This window comes from Tamandua tetradactyla, chromosome 1 (assembly GCF_023851605.1).
Source record: "Tamandua tetradactyla isolate mTamTet1 chromosome 1, mTamTet1.pri, whole genome shotgun sequence".
Taxonomy (NCBI): domain Eukaryota; kingdom Metazoa; phylum Chordata; class Mammalia; order Pilosa; family Myrmecophagidae; genus Tamandua; species Tamandua tetradactyla.
The window spans coordinates 201,767,837-201,781,095 of NC_135327.1; the positions used below are offsets into that span (position 1 = coordinate 201,767,837).

Genomic DNA, 13,259 nt, shown 5'->3' on the forward strand with positions numbered 1-13,259 from the left:
TCTATTCCTTTGCCTACTCTTATATGCTGAAGTTTATTTAAGGTCAAGGCAAAAATTTATCTTGTATTTTTATCCCATAATACTGAACACATTATGTTCAGTAAATCTGGTAGATTATGGAGAATGTAGATTCTTGGGCAACTATACTTGATGGAGACATTACATTTTTCAGAAAGTTTTCAGCAACTCTGTTTCCACTAACAAAATTGATGAAATAAATTATCTCCAGTAGTTTCCTTTAATTTAAAGAAGTTGAATCAATTTATAATTCTTTGCCTGACCATCGTGTGCTCTTGTGCCTAGAACAGGCAGATATTGCAATCACTGATAACAGCTCACTTGAGAATCACAGAGCTAAATGTAAGATCTCATCCCCAGTCCCCATTTCACAGGTGAGGGGAGTAAGGGGAAAAGGCATTAAATGATTGTTGCAGGTCACACTGTGAGCTTGCATTATACCTCTTTTTTTTTCTTTTAAACTCTGGGCCTCAGGCTCTTACAACTAACTGGCTTCTATAAAATTCAAATGTGATATAGCTATTGAAATCAAAAGGTGTCATATATGTAGGTTGCGGCTTTGTTGTCAATTTTCCACGAGGTTTGAGCCATCTTATAAGATTCCTTAAAGATTTTGCATTTACTCTAGAACGAATGCCAACTTCCAACTCCCTACTCTACCAAAGGTATACATCTGAGAAGAAATATGCATTTCAGAGAGAAAGCTAATTCAAGGCTTCTAAAAAGTGCTTTGCTTAAGAGAGTAATTATACAGTTCTGGAGACTTTGAACTTCCACAGGATCTTTCATCAGTTTATGTGCAATAATACAGTGAACTTGAGCAAATCCTTTGGGGTAGTAGATATTATCACCATCCTTCCACAGCTGGGAAAAGTGAGACTTATAAAGAGGAAGTGATTTGGCAGATGTTATAGAGGTGAGTGAGCTGAGACACTAAGAACAGAACTCAGGACCATGGCGTTTCTGCCAAGAACTCATTCCAGACAAAATTATCTTCAGTGCTATTTTAGTCTCCTTTGATAGCCAACCCTGAGCTTTCTCTACCTGTGTCTCCAGATCCTTATCATGGGGAAGAAGTGTGATTTTACTTAGGGTACAGGCTTCAGTGTGACACAGACTTGTTTAAGTCCAGCTCTGCCATTTACCAGTTGTGTGGCTTTGGATGCATGATCTACCTTCTCAGGAAGACTTCTTTTCCCCATGTGTAAAATAGAGCTCATAATAACTATTTAAAATGACTATTGTGTGGATTACACAAAATAAGACACCTAGGCAGTAACCAACGTATAATAAGAACTTGATAACTGTTAATTAGTAATAACAATCACAATAACAATGAAAATTAAAAAAAATTAACATTGCTAATAAACTGTCTTCTTTTTATGCTGCCAAAGAGTCTGCCCCCTCTCCTTTCTCCATTATATTGTAAAACTCGGTTCTGCTAACTTTTCTGAAAGAGTCTTGTACTGTTGACTATTTCCTGTCTACATTGCTTGGAGCTGCTGCCAGGTGAAGTGCTAACTCATCTGATTAATTAATCTAAGACAAGATACTAATGGATAATAATAGCAAAATGTGTCCCAAAAGCCAAATAGTCTTACAACCCTAAAAAGGCTTTTTAGTGACTACTAAAAGCAATGAATAATACAGAATTGGGGTTACCTTGATGTGGTGAGGAAACATTTTTTCTATTTTTCTGCAGCAAGGGAGAAGTTAGTGTATGGGGGAGAACATTTATAGTAGTCTCATCCATGGACTCACCTGGTTCGGAATAGCCAGAGAGGCAGTGTTTTGGAAAAAGAAGGGTAAAGAATGAAACTTTAAGGTTTAAGTGACTTTGAACATTTACCTCTTTATAAATATGTTACTGTAACACCAGTTTGTCATAGCATGGGTCAAATTACACCTCTGCATACCAAATAGATAGCAGAGGTATCTAGCAAAGCCTGAAGTGTTTCTGATATCTATAAAAGGAGAGGAGGGTCCTTGAAAATTCTATCTGGCACTACAACCACAGCATTTGACCCTTGCCACTTGAATGCTTATACCATTGGAAAAGGACAAATTTCTGCCTGCAGATAATTTTATAGGTAATCAAACTCTCCTGCTTTCTAATTCTACCTTATCACCAGCCTGATACCTTGATGTCTTCCCAGCTATATATAAATGCTCACAATCCTCCTTGACACACTGTGGGAAACTGCACTGAGTACTTTGCAAACAGGCTCTGTTTCCTAACTCTGAAGTGAAATTGCCAAAAAATGACAGACAGGACATTTGGACAGTAGGATGATCAAAATCCAAACAGAATTACTTCTGGAATCGCCATTAGGACAGGTGTCTCAGGCTGCCCAGTGAGTGATGGGACCATGGTCTGATGCCTAACTGCCTTCTGGGGGTAAGGCCTGGGGCTGTAATACACAAAACCAGCAAAATGCCCAACCCCATGGACTTTGGAGTTGGGAAGTGGGAGAGACTTATAAAACTCTTACCCAGTAAGTATATAGTCATCAATTACAAATATTTGACAGCTTCGTGGTTAAGAGCCTGGACTTTGAGACCAGATGGCCTGAGTCAGAATCCCTGTCTTCCTCTTTGGTGGATTGAATTATGTACATCAATTTAGACAAGTTCTTAACCTTAGTCTGAATTCCCCTGGTTTTGAACCCATTCTAAATAGGACCTCTTGAAGATGTTATTTTTAATTAAGATGTGGCTCAACTGAGTAAGGATGGATCTAAATCTGGATTACTGGGGGTCTTTAAAAGAGAGTCTGGAAGCCACAGAAGCCAGGAAAGGAGAGAACATGTGACAAGAGGAGTGCAGATATCAACCATGGAACCCCAAGGATTGCCGGCAGCCAATGCCAGAATGTTGGATGCAGGGAAAAAAGCAAGCTTTGCCAATATCTTGATTTTGGACTTCTTCTAGCCTCAAAACCTGAGCGGAATAAATTCCTGTTGAGTCAGCCAACTCATTGGGTGGTATTGCTGATAGCATCCTGGAAAACGATGACACCCTTTTAAAGTGAATCCTTCGTCAAATAGTTTACTTAATCTCACTAAACCTTTGTTCCTTCATCTGTAAAGAGGGGTTACTACTAGCATGTAATTCATTAGTTATTGTGAGGGTAAAATGATAGAAGTAAATGAGCACTATGCCTGGTACATAGTAAGACCTCAATAAACAGTAGCTATATTTTATTATTACTAACGATTTTATTTACATTCTTTGCTAGGTCCTACTGCTCATATGCAAATCCTCTTCTTGAAATGTCCTTTAAGTTCTAGATCATTTTCTTAAATCGTAATCATTTTTGAGTTGAAATATTATATTTAAAATATAAATATTTTCTCTTAAGTTGAGATATTTTAAAAAAGTGTTCTAAGGAAATTTTCTCCAACTAATCTGGCTTTAGAGTTTCTCTTCTGTGAAATTCTAGAATACTTCTTGCTTTAAATCATTCCTTGACCACTTTTATATTGCCTCCTATGATACCTGTTTGCTTATCTATATTTTAGACAGTGCTGTTTAATAGAAATATAAGAAGAACTACAAATGTGAGCCACATATGACCTTTAAATTTTCTAATAGCCATGTTTAAAAATGTAAAGATAAATAGGTTAATTAATTTTAATAACATATTTTGTTTATACCAGTAATCCAAAATATTGCATTTTAATATATAAAAAATGTGAAAATTATCAAGGAGATATTTTACATTCTTTTCCTTTTACTAAGCATTCAAAATCTATCTTAGCATATCTTAATTCAGACTAACCACATTTCAACTGCTTAGAAGCCTCAGAGGCTATTTGTGAGCATATCAAACAGTTCAATGCTAGACTACTGGGAAAGACATAAGAGGACCTTGATGCATTTTTGAAAAATGCGATGAATTACTCATTAAGTACAGTTGATTCTCATTATTGTGGTAGTTACATTTTATAAAGTCACTGCAAATGCTGAATTAGTGAATATCAAATTATTGCCCCTAGGAGATATATATGGTCAGGTTTTGTGACCATCTGGACATATTTTTGTCAACCAATCAATACATAAACTTGTTTTATGAGTGTGTTTTGCTTAACAACACTTTGTTTAATATATATCGTCAATTCATTAATACTGAGCTCACAGCTAATAGCATGCCTATTGAAACTTAACTATCACTCATGCTTGAATAAAGTTTAACTAACACACATATTTACTCCATTAGGCACATCATGGCCTTCTTCAGCTTAGGGACACCAGAAAGCAGGTCAGCACTATGCTTTCAACCAGTAAAATCAACCACTAAAGCACAAAAATATGAAAACATGGCACTAAATACTGTGAGAAGGACACACTTACAGTTTGAGAGACGAAACAAGAAGGCAGAGCTTTGCCTTACTCAGTCTCAGGTGGGAACACTTGTGTTGGGCAATTCAAATGTTTTGCTTCTCTGTACATGCCCACAGATGACCTTGAAAAGACTGGGGGTTACAAATATGTTATAACAAAAATGCAAATTCATAACTATGGAATCTGCAAATAATGGGGATCAAATCTACTCTGTTGTATATTTTCATGACCCACGGTAATTTGTGCTGGCATTTATACCACTTCAGATATAATACTTTCTGTCACTGATTTTTCAAGGTTGCTATTAAAAATAAAGTTTGCTCCAAATCTCTATGTTTACCTCGTATGCTTTAGAGAGTCGTGCATCTGGGCTCCAAGCAATTTGGAATACCTTCTTTGTTATTGGCCTCTCCCCCTGCTACCTGCAATAGTTTCTTGACCTTTTAAGATACCACTCAGTCAATACTGCCAGTCATCAACAAACACTAACCACGAATCAAATGTGTGCAAGGCACCATAGGAAATATTAGGGAGTATATGTAATAACCTCTTCTCCCCAGGAGCAGGCAAAACAATACGGATGCCTACTAATTTCATTAAAGTATTTCCAAATGGCAAAGACTCTTAACTGCTCTTCTTCTTTAAACTTTGGGATATTTTTAAATAGTTAAGGTCCAAAGCAGAGTACTGTGTAAGCGGGATGTAAAAATGCCTGTTACAGAAGAAGCTGGTGTGCAAATTAACCTCAGCATGTTTCAGTTCAATGTTAGTTTATTTTAAGTCTTAAAGAAAGACATAACAAACTGGATTTTCAGGTCTCCTGAGGGGATTTCAAAGGCAAAAATTCTGAATTACCCCATCGAGTAGATGTCTGGTTGATTTGTAAATTGTTGGTTATACCAGAGGCATTTGAACACATCTATAAACTCATGTTGAAAACAAAAATAGTATCACATCAAGGAAGACTCTGATATTAGGAACATTAAATAATCCGTGGTTATGAAACACTTTTGTGTTTTCCTATTGATAAGTAAATTCAAACCTCTCAGTCATAAATATTGTCAACGCGCTCCTTCAATGAACATCATTTAGACATAAGCTCTTTGATAATGTTTTAAAAAATACACGGGTACTTCTTAAATGACACCAGATATTGCTGCATTTGACTGCTGTGTCTGAAGGCTTAAGGCACTTTATAAATGAAAGAGTTATGATTTCAAAAAATCCCCTAAATTATAAATAGAGTATTCTGCCTTCTGCGGTGGCCTTTGAAGGTGGGGGAACTGCTTTGCCTTAATTTACCACCAGGAGTAGCTCCTCTGTCAGGCATAGTTAACTGCAACTCATGGTGGTAGAGAAAGATGGAAATATTTTGAAATCAAAGTTATTTCATTTCAAATGAAAGATGGTCAGTCTTTACCTAGCTAGGTAAGATGGTCAGTCTTTACTTAGCTGTGTCTAGAAGAGAGAAACCCTGTATTTGGCAGACCCAAGTTCACAGACACTAGGAATGTGTTCTCCATGATGTAGTGGTGATTTTGCAAGCTTAGCAGTAAATTTAAAATATCCCTCAATATCATCCCTCTCCTTTCGTGCATCTCACAAGCAAATGTCAGATTACTCCACTATGCCTATTTCAGGAAGAAGGTGGCTCGGGGACCTTCTGGTGCCTAAAAGGTATAAACCTCCCTTTCATCTTTAATATTTAAACTGACCCTTGGTTTATTAGTTCTTTGAAGTTTACCAGTTATCTGAAATGTTTGGGGGAATGGGTTGAATAGCGTTTCTAAGCTTGCACAGGTGAGAACAAGGCCTTAAAATATGAAATATGATGATCAGTATTCCTACTATTGTTTAAGGGCTAAGCTGCTTCCTAAGGTACCACTGCTGGGGCCTTATACTTTCAATAAGCAACATTCATTAGTTAGCCTGCTTTGTACTGAAGAGGAGATATCTAAGGATAGAAAGGAGAAACATTTCTTCAACCCTTGTCCCATTCTTCCATTCTTTCACCCAAGGCATGACAATCAAAATGAGGCTGCAGAACTAATGTACATGAAAACACTTCTTGGACAATGTTGACAGAGTAGTTGCAGTGAGTCGAGTAAAAGAGCTGAGGTGCTTTAGTCTAGCATAGATTCATAAATAATGGACCAGCATTTCTGAAAGAGAAAGGTGGTTTGGAAAAAGGAGGAAGCAGGGAGTTTTAGGTTGAGGAAATAATATGAACAAAATTATCCCTACATGACCTGGAACCATAACCAAAGTTGAGGTTTTCTAAATAAATCTAACTGGCAACGGATAATCATAGAAAATATTTTCTGAGGCAGAGCATGATAAATTGGCAAGAAGGAAATTTATCAACTCAGAAGAGGGTAAGAGGACCAGGTTATCTTTGATGTTGTTATGCCCTGATCTCTTTTGTTTCCCTGATATACTATTGGACTAATTAGAGGTTTTAAGCACAGAACATAATATAAACACAAACCTGAATGGAATTATGTCAAAAGCAAAACTGAAGCTTCTGCTATTTCATCATCCAAGCTATGTAATGAGATTGGGTAAAATATCAAAATATTAGATTTAGTGTAAACCATGGAAAAATAGTCATGCACAGAGACTATCTACAAAGAGGGCTTGGAAAATGAAGCCAGGTCTTGCTTGCTCATGAGGGTATGGCCTCGTTGCTTCTCACTGCCCATGCTGATGCCTTTGCCAGAGAAGCATGAACCAAAAGGGAAAGAAATTTGTGGGAATAATGAAGCACAAGTGGGGGTAAGATCTTCAGGCCTAATTCCATTTGAGAGAAGACTTGAGACAAGGCACAGGGGCTTTGGGGGCTCACACTATGTTCTTGCTGTCATAAGTGCATTTATAGCTTGGGTTTTCTTTTATTTAAAAAGGGAGAACACCTAATCATTAGATCCAGCACTTGTTCCAATTTGGAGAGGTGAGCTCAGCTCAGTACCAAGCACCCCACACAGGGGGCTTCTGCTTAAACACCCAGGTTGGTTGCTGCAAACAAAAACGAAAGTAGTTACAGAACTCTGACTGTGTCGAGTTTTCTTTTTCCCCAAGCAGACCATCAGTGGGCAATATCTTTGATAGCTGCTTGGCAGGCAGCAAAAGACTCACTGTCCAGGCCACAAAGAAAAATGGTCAGAAGGCAGTGGAAAGAATGGGGAAGGCAGGCTGAGGGGAAGTGGTTGGACAATCCCTAGCCCGGGCAGAGCCACAGTAAAGAAACAGGGAATTAGTTCCAATTTCCTCCAAGCACGGCCATCTGTGGGGGGTGCTTTGTGAATTCAGTTCTGGGGCAAGCTTGTTGGAACTGGGAAAGATCCAATCCCGGTTTTAATATTGACTGTGGCATAAGCTGCAGAGAAACTTCCCACAAAATGAAAATAGCAAGAGGGTTAAAATTATTTCAGAAGGGAAGTGAAGACATGGATGTATTTGAGAACTAAAAAAAAAAAACCAAAAAAAAACCAAAAATGACTTATTAGTGAGACTTTCCTTTTATTATAATAAATTACATTTTAACCCAACTATTCAGGGAAATAATTCTATATTATTGTTATCACCATAATGATTGTAAGAATGACACATCTGGAGAGGTAAGGAAATAATCAACTAATACATGGTAATGAGCAACTCCTCTTAGCACATAGGGCTCTCCCCACTGTCAGCAAATGAGGATGCACACGCCGTCTGCTCTTTGATGGTGCTACTTGTCAAGAGTGTAATCTAAGTGCTGACAGCTAGCTCCTTATGCAGTATTGTTAAAGCTATCATTTTGCCATGTGGCCAATTCAATCACATGCCTCTGAAAGTACCACTTAAAGTACATAGGTGATTTCCTAGGTTTTTGAGCACTGAAATAGATTTTCTTTGTCACGTTTCAGGGGAACAGAAAGGGGATTGAAAATGAATGGGAGAAAAGCCATCAAAGTTAGCACCATACCTGCAAAATAATCTTTCCCTAATTTTCTCAACTCTCAGCCACTCCGATTGCCTGTCTCCTCACAATTGCTCCATTCTCTTCTTGCTAAAGGCCTGCCATCCATGCTTAGTTTGTTCCAGCACCCCATTGTTTCTCTGTCAGCTGACTTCTGGGCTGTACTAGGCCATTGGCATTGTCCCTAGCCCTGTACAATCATCCCTCTTGGATGTCAGTCCACCTAAAAGACTATTCCAGCCCCAGATTTTCTGCTTGGAGGGTAGATCCTAGTTTCATTCTGTAAAGGAGAATATCATTTGGGACACACTTATGTGATAACGGTCAAATGCTTGCGAGAGTTACTCAGTGTGATTTCAGCTTCTCCTATAGGTAGGAATTATTTGTTCTACCATTAATGCATCTGGGTCAACCAAAGAACTTACAACTGATTTGGGGTTGAGAACACTAAATATATAAAAATATAATTCATGACTTAGGTCATGATCATAATTGCCTAATAATTGATGCAGCCAATAGGTGCTGCTGTTGGAATAAAGAGGTATCTAGAGGTGGGATAGCCAGGACAAATTTCCTAACTTGTGGGGTAGGATACTTGACAGTGCTTATGGGTCCTTGCTGAACTGGTGTTTGATCAAACCTTAGAAGCAGGAGAAATATGCCCAATACCGTACACGTTCAGAGAGGGTGCTTAAGAGTCCACTTATTGCCAGCGGTCCAAGTTCTCAGTTGGGACAACCCACAGACTAGACAATCTAATACTCCAGCATAATTAAGACTCAAGATATATAAAGAAAAAAAAAGCTACTCACAGGGAAAATTTGATTAGAGATGTCTACCCATCTCATAAGAACTGGGATCAGAGGTCATCAGCATCCCCTGGGGCTTTCCTGAGCTCAGGATTTCTGAAGGCCAAATGGAGCTTACACTCCACAAAATATTCAGCATTCTTGAATCAAAATGGAAGAAAAGAAGTAAAAAAATCACTTTCCCAGCAAACAAAGAGTTCTTTCCCTATTTTCAACCTATGCCATAGGTTGTGATAGATTGGCAGGTCCAGGGCAGACTTTAGCAATACCTGATTTTCAATATCTTGCCTTTTATTTTTTTCAGCCTCTTTCCTGTTTCCATTCATTGCCATTTACCTCCAAGCACCTGGTTAACTTCAATCTGTCCTGACACTCATTCCTCCCGGTCTCCCCTGGAGAGCACTTTATGAGTTAGATTTTCTCTTCAAGGCTTCACTGTGTGTGGAGTTCATCTGAGAAAAGTGATTCAAGCCTAGGTGCTAATGGCTGATAATGATAAAATGTCTCCCCTCTAGCTAACACAGCTGCATCAACATCTTGAAGCCTTTTATCCCAAGCAGAAGAAACCTGGCAATTTTAAGCCCTAGGGCAGGAGCACGGGAGAGGTAGTTGTGTACGAGGGAGGGAGGGAGGACCTTCTAGAAGTCATCTCCTGTCCTGCTGCCTCTTCTGGCTAGAAATAGAACTAGGTTTCTGTTTGAATTATGCATATAGAAGGAATGATCTGTTTCCATGGATTTGAAATCCCCATCTCAAATTTTCACTTCTATCATAGTTCAGTGTGGATCAGACATTTTTGATAGTGAGAGACAATTGTGGCAAATTAAAATCCATAAAATCCTTTTTGCAGACTACCTATGAGATGTGGCAATCCTCTCCTTAGCTTATGTTAACCAGTTCATCTCTTTGGGCCTCATTTTTCTTTTCTTCTTCATTTTTTCTATGTAATATATTTATTTGTTTATTGTATGTGCATGTGTGCCTATGTGGCATGTGTGTATTAGGTGTGATGTGTGTGTGTATATATATGTGGCATGGAGTGTGTGTGGGATATGTGTATATGGACTGGAGTGCAGGGTGTGCTGTGTGTTTGTGGTGTACTGTGTGTGCATGTGTGGTGTGGTGTGGGATCTGTATAAGGTGTGCATATATGGACTACTGTATTGTGTACTGTGTGTGTGTGTAGTGTGCTGTGTGGGTGTGTGTGGGATGTATGTGCATAGAGTGACATGTGTGGTGTATGTATGTGCATGGTGTAGTGTGTGTGTATGTAGGTGTCTACTCCTTAAGGATGGTAAGTCTACTTTATTGTGGATGGCTATGCCCACAACACTTAGAACAGCACCTTAAAAGGTGCTCAATGAGTATTTGTTGAAGGGATGAATAAATTATTGAATGATTCTCTAAAATGAAGAGTGAAAGTAGATCACCTCTCAGATCCCAGTTAGCTGGTATATTCTATGAGGCACTCAAGTTTTTCAGAACCTTTAGCATAGCAGGTGCCCCATAAATTATATCATAGACCAATGCAATTTGGTGAGGTGTTAACTCCTAGGGAGTTTTGTCACCTGCTTCAGTTCAGCTTTCCTGCCCTTCACTTTCTGACTGCCCCAATGTTCTGGTACTTAGCATTACTGAGGATTCTAGTCAGCAGGGCCTCCTAGAAGCACAACTGAAAGTGTGTCTTAACTTGCCAGGGCTACTGGCACAAAGTACAGCAGACTAATTGGCTTAAATAATATAAATTCATCCCATTTCTGGAGGTGAGAAAAATCAATGTGTTGCAGGGCCATGCTTCCTCTAAAAGGGGAGAACCCATCCCATGCCTCTTTTCTGGCTTCTGGTAGGTGGCTGACAATCCATGACCCTCCTTGGCTTCTGGTGGCATAACTCAATTTCTATCTCTGTCTGTCTGTGTTCAAATTTCTACTGCTTATAAGAACATCAGTCATATTGGATTTGACTCACCCTAATCCAAGTGGCCTCATCATAACCAGTAGCATCTTTAAAAATGCTATTTCCATAAAGGGACCCATTCACAGGACTGGAGGTTACAATTTGAACGTGACTTTCTGGGGACATATAATTCAGCCCATAACAGGGAGAGGGAGTCATGCACATTGGATTGTGTTGGGATACAAGGTTGCCATTCACAACTCCACTGTGGCTGGTGCCAGTGGAGTGGCAACGGTGGCCAAGCTATTGGCCAGCGTAGTGCCTTGAAGGTTGTTTCCAAAAGGTCTTCGGCCCAGGGTGACTTTTCTACTGCAGGCTTGAGCTTTCCTATTGAAAATCCTACTGCTAGAGCCCTACTGCCAGTCCTTGAGAGAGATCACCCACTCAACACAACACCCACCAAAGCAGTGCCACAGCTGAATTTATTAGAACATGGAGTGGTCACTAGACAGCAGAGGTTAAGGCCAAAGAGACCCAAGAGAAAGGGGATGATGAAGAAAGCAAAGGTCAGGGGTAGGGGTCGTCCCTGGAATTGTTGCTCCCTGCATAGGTCCTTCAGGGGTCCCAGACAGCCAGGGCAGCACAGGACAGCCAGAAAGCAGAAAGAGAATGAGACAGAAAACTCTTTGTAAGACCAGAACTGTTGCAAACAACTAACTCATGGGTTAGAAGCAAGCAGAACTTAGGCTCTCTAAAGTGGAGGAGCCCATGGGTCAGCCTGGTATTGACAGCTCTGGAGAACTGCAGGGCTGTGAGTGGCCACATTGCCCTGGAGGCCACCAGGGACTGAGGACACAGGACTCTCGATTCAGGCCCAGGGAGACTGCACTGTCTACCACCGAAATGGTGATACTTTCTTATCCTTGAAGGAAAAATTAAAAACTTCCCTCAAACCACAGTGAAGTCCAGGACATTTGAACACTGGAACTTTTGGAAGTTCTCTGTCTACCCAAAGTGCTTTCCCTTGGTGAATATATTTGAAGAGAAACGTAAGTGGGGATGGAGGGATGGGCAAGTGCTCTGTGCTGGCTAGGGACCAGAGGCTGCTGGGTGGCTCCATCTCTATAACAAAGCCATCTGGATCTGCTCATATTGATGGGCTCCCGCTCAGGACTGCATACATGTATGCAACATGTAGTATGTACAGGGCATGTGTTAAGTCTCTACATGTTTTATCTCATCAGTTCTCACAATGATCCTGCTACACAGGCCTTATTACTATCATCTGAACCAGTTGCCTATTGTGGACAGATGTGCCCTGCCTGAGGGCCCCTGGAGGCTGTGCACTGGAAACAGGTCCATCCTACAGTTGGCAAGCCCATCCCCTGAGCTGCATCTACCCAGAAGAAGAAATCTTTTCTAAATCACACAAAGGTAGGATATGGGCTAATTGAGGCCTTGAACATCCTCATTTTGTGCAGGTGGGAACTGAGGCTTAAGAGCAGTGATGCTGAAATGACTAGACTCAGGGAAAAGAAAGCTTATATATATTGGGTGCAGATGCTTCTCCTGTTGCTTTAATTGATAAATAATAGAGACTTTATGAGTTTCTTGACCTCTCTGAATATCTTGGTTCACCAACTACCCTCTAAACACAGACCCATCACTTTGATAAATTTGTAGTTTGTCCCTACCATGCAATTCCATCTCCAACAGACATAGTTACAATGTTGCATGCATTATTCTAGTACTAGAGACAGTCACTACTGGCACAGCAAAAACAGGCTGATGGGTGGTGCGATGGTGGCTCAGTGGCAGAATTCTCACCTGTCATGCCAGAGACCCAGCTCTGATTCCTGGAGCCTGCCCATATCAGAAAACAAAACAGGCTGATGATCTGTTGCCTCTCTGCCTTCATTCACTCATTCAGGCAGCAATATGCCATAGTTGGGCATGGACATGTGTGATCTTACTGGAGATGATATATTTCATAGAGTACATGCCTATCTCATAGAAGTATGATGGAGAAAGATATAGAAGACATGATACACTTAGCACTGTCTTTAGCACATAGTGAGCATTCAGTAAATTTAGTTTTAGCATTAATTGTCATATACTAAGGAGTATTTGCCACATTCAGGCAACAAAGTGGAAACCGAGGTATAGTTGTCTCGCCTTCTGAAGCTTAGAGTAAGGCAGAGAAGATATACAATTAAATATAAGTAGATAATACA

General features: G+C 39.8%; 1 long non-coding RNA gene across 6 annotated transcripts in view; it reads right to left on the reverse strand.

Annotated features, from left to right (window-relative positions):
- LOC143687871 (uncharacterized) overlaps positions 1-13,259 on the reverse strand; it is a 107,637-nt gene that overhangs the window by 73,974 nt on the left and 20,404 nt on the right. For 5 of the 6 annotated variants that reach the window (XR_013177717.1, XR_013177719.1, XR_013177718.1 and 2 more), the window contains exon 3: positions 4,372-4,483. This is a non-coding gene — a long non-coding RNA (uncharacterized LOC143687871). Of the gene's footprint in view, positions 1-4,371; positions 4,494-13,259 lie in introns of all 6 variants that reach the window. The other variant, XR_013177720.1, reaches the window with a different exon arrangement.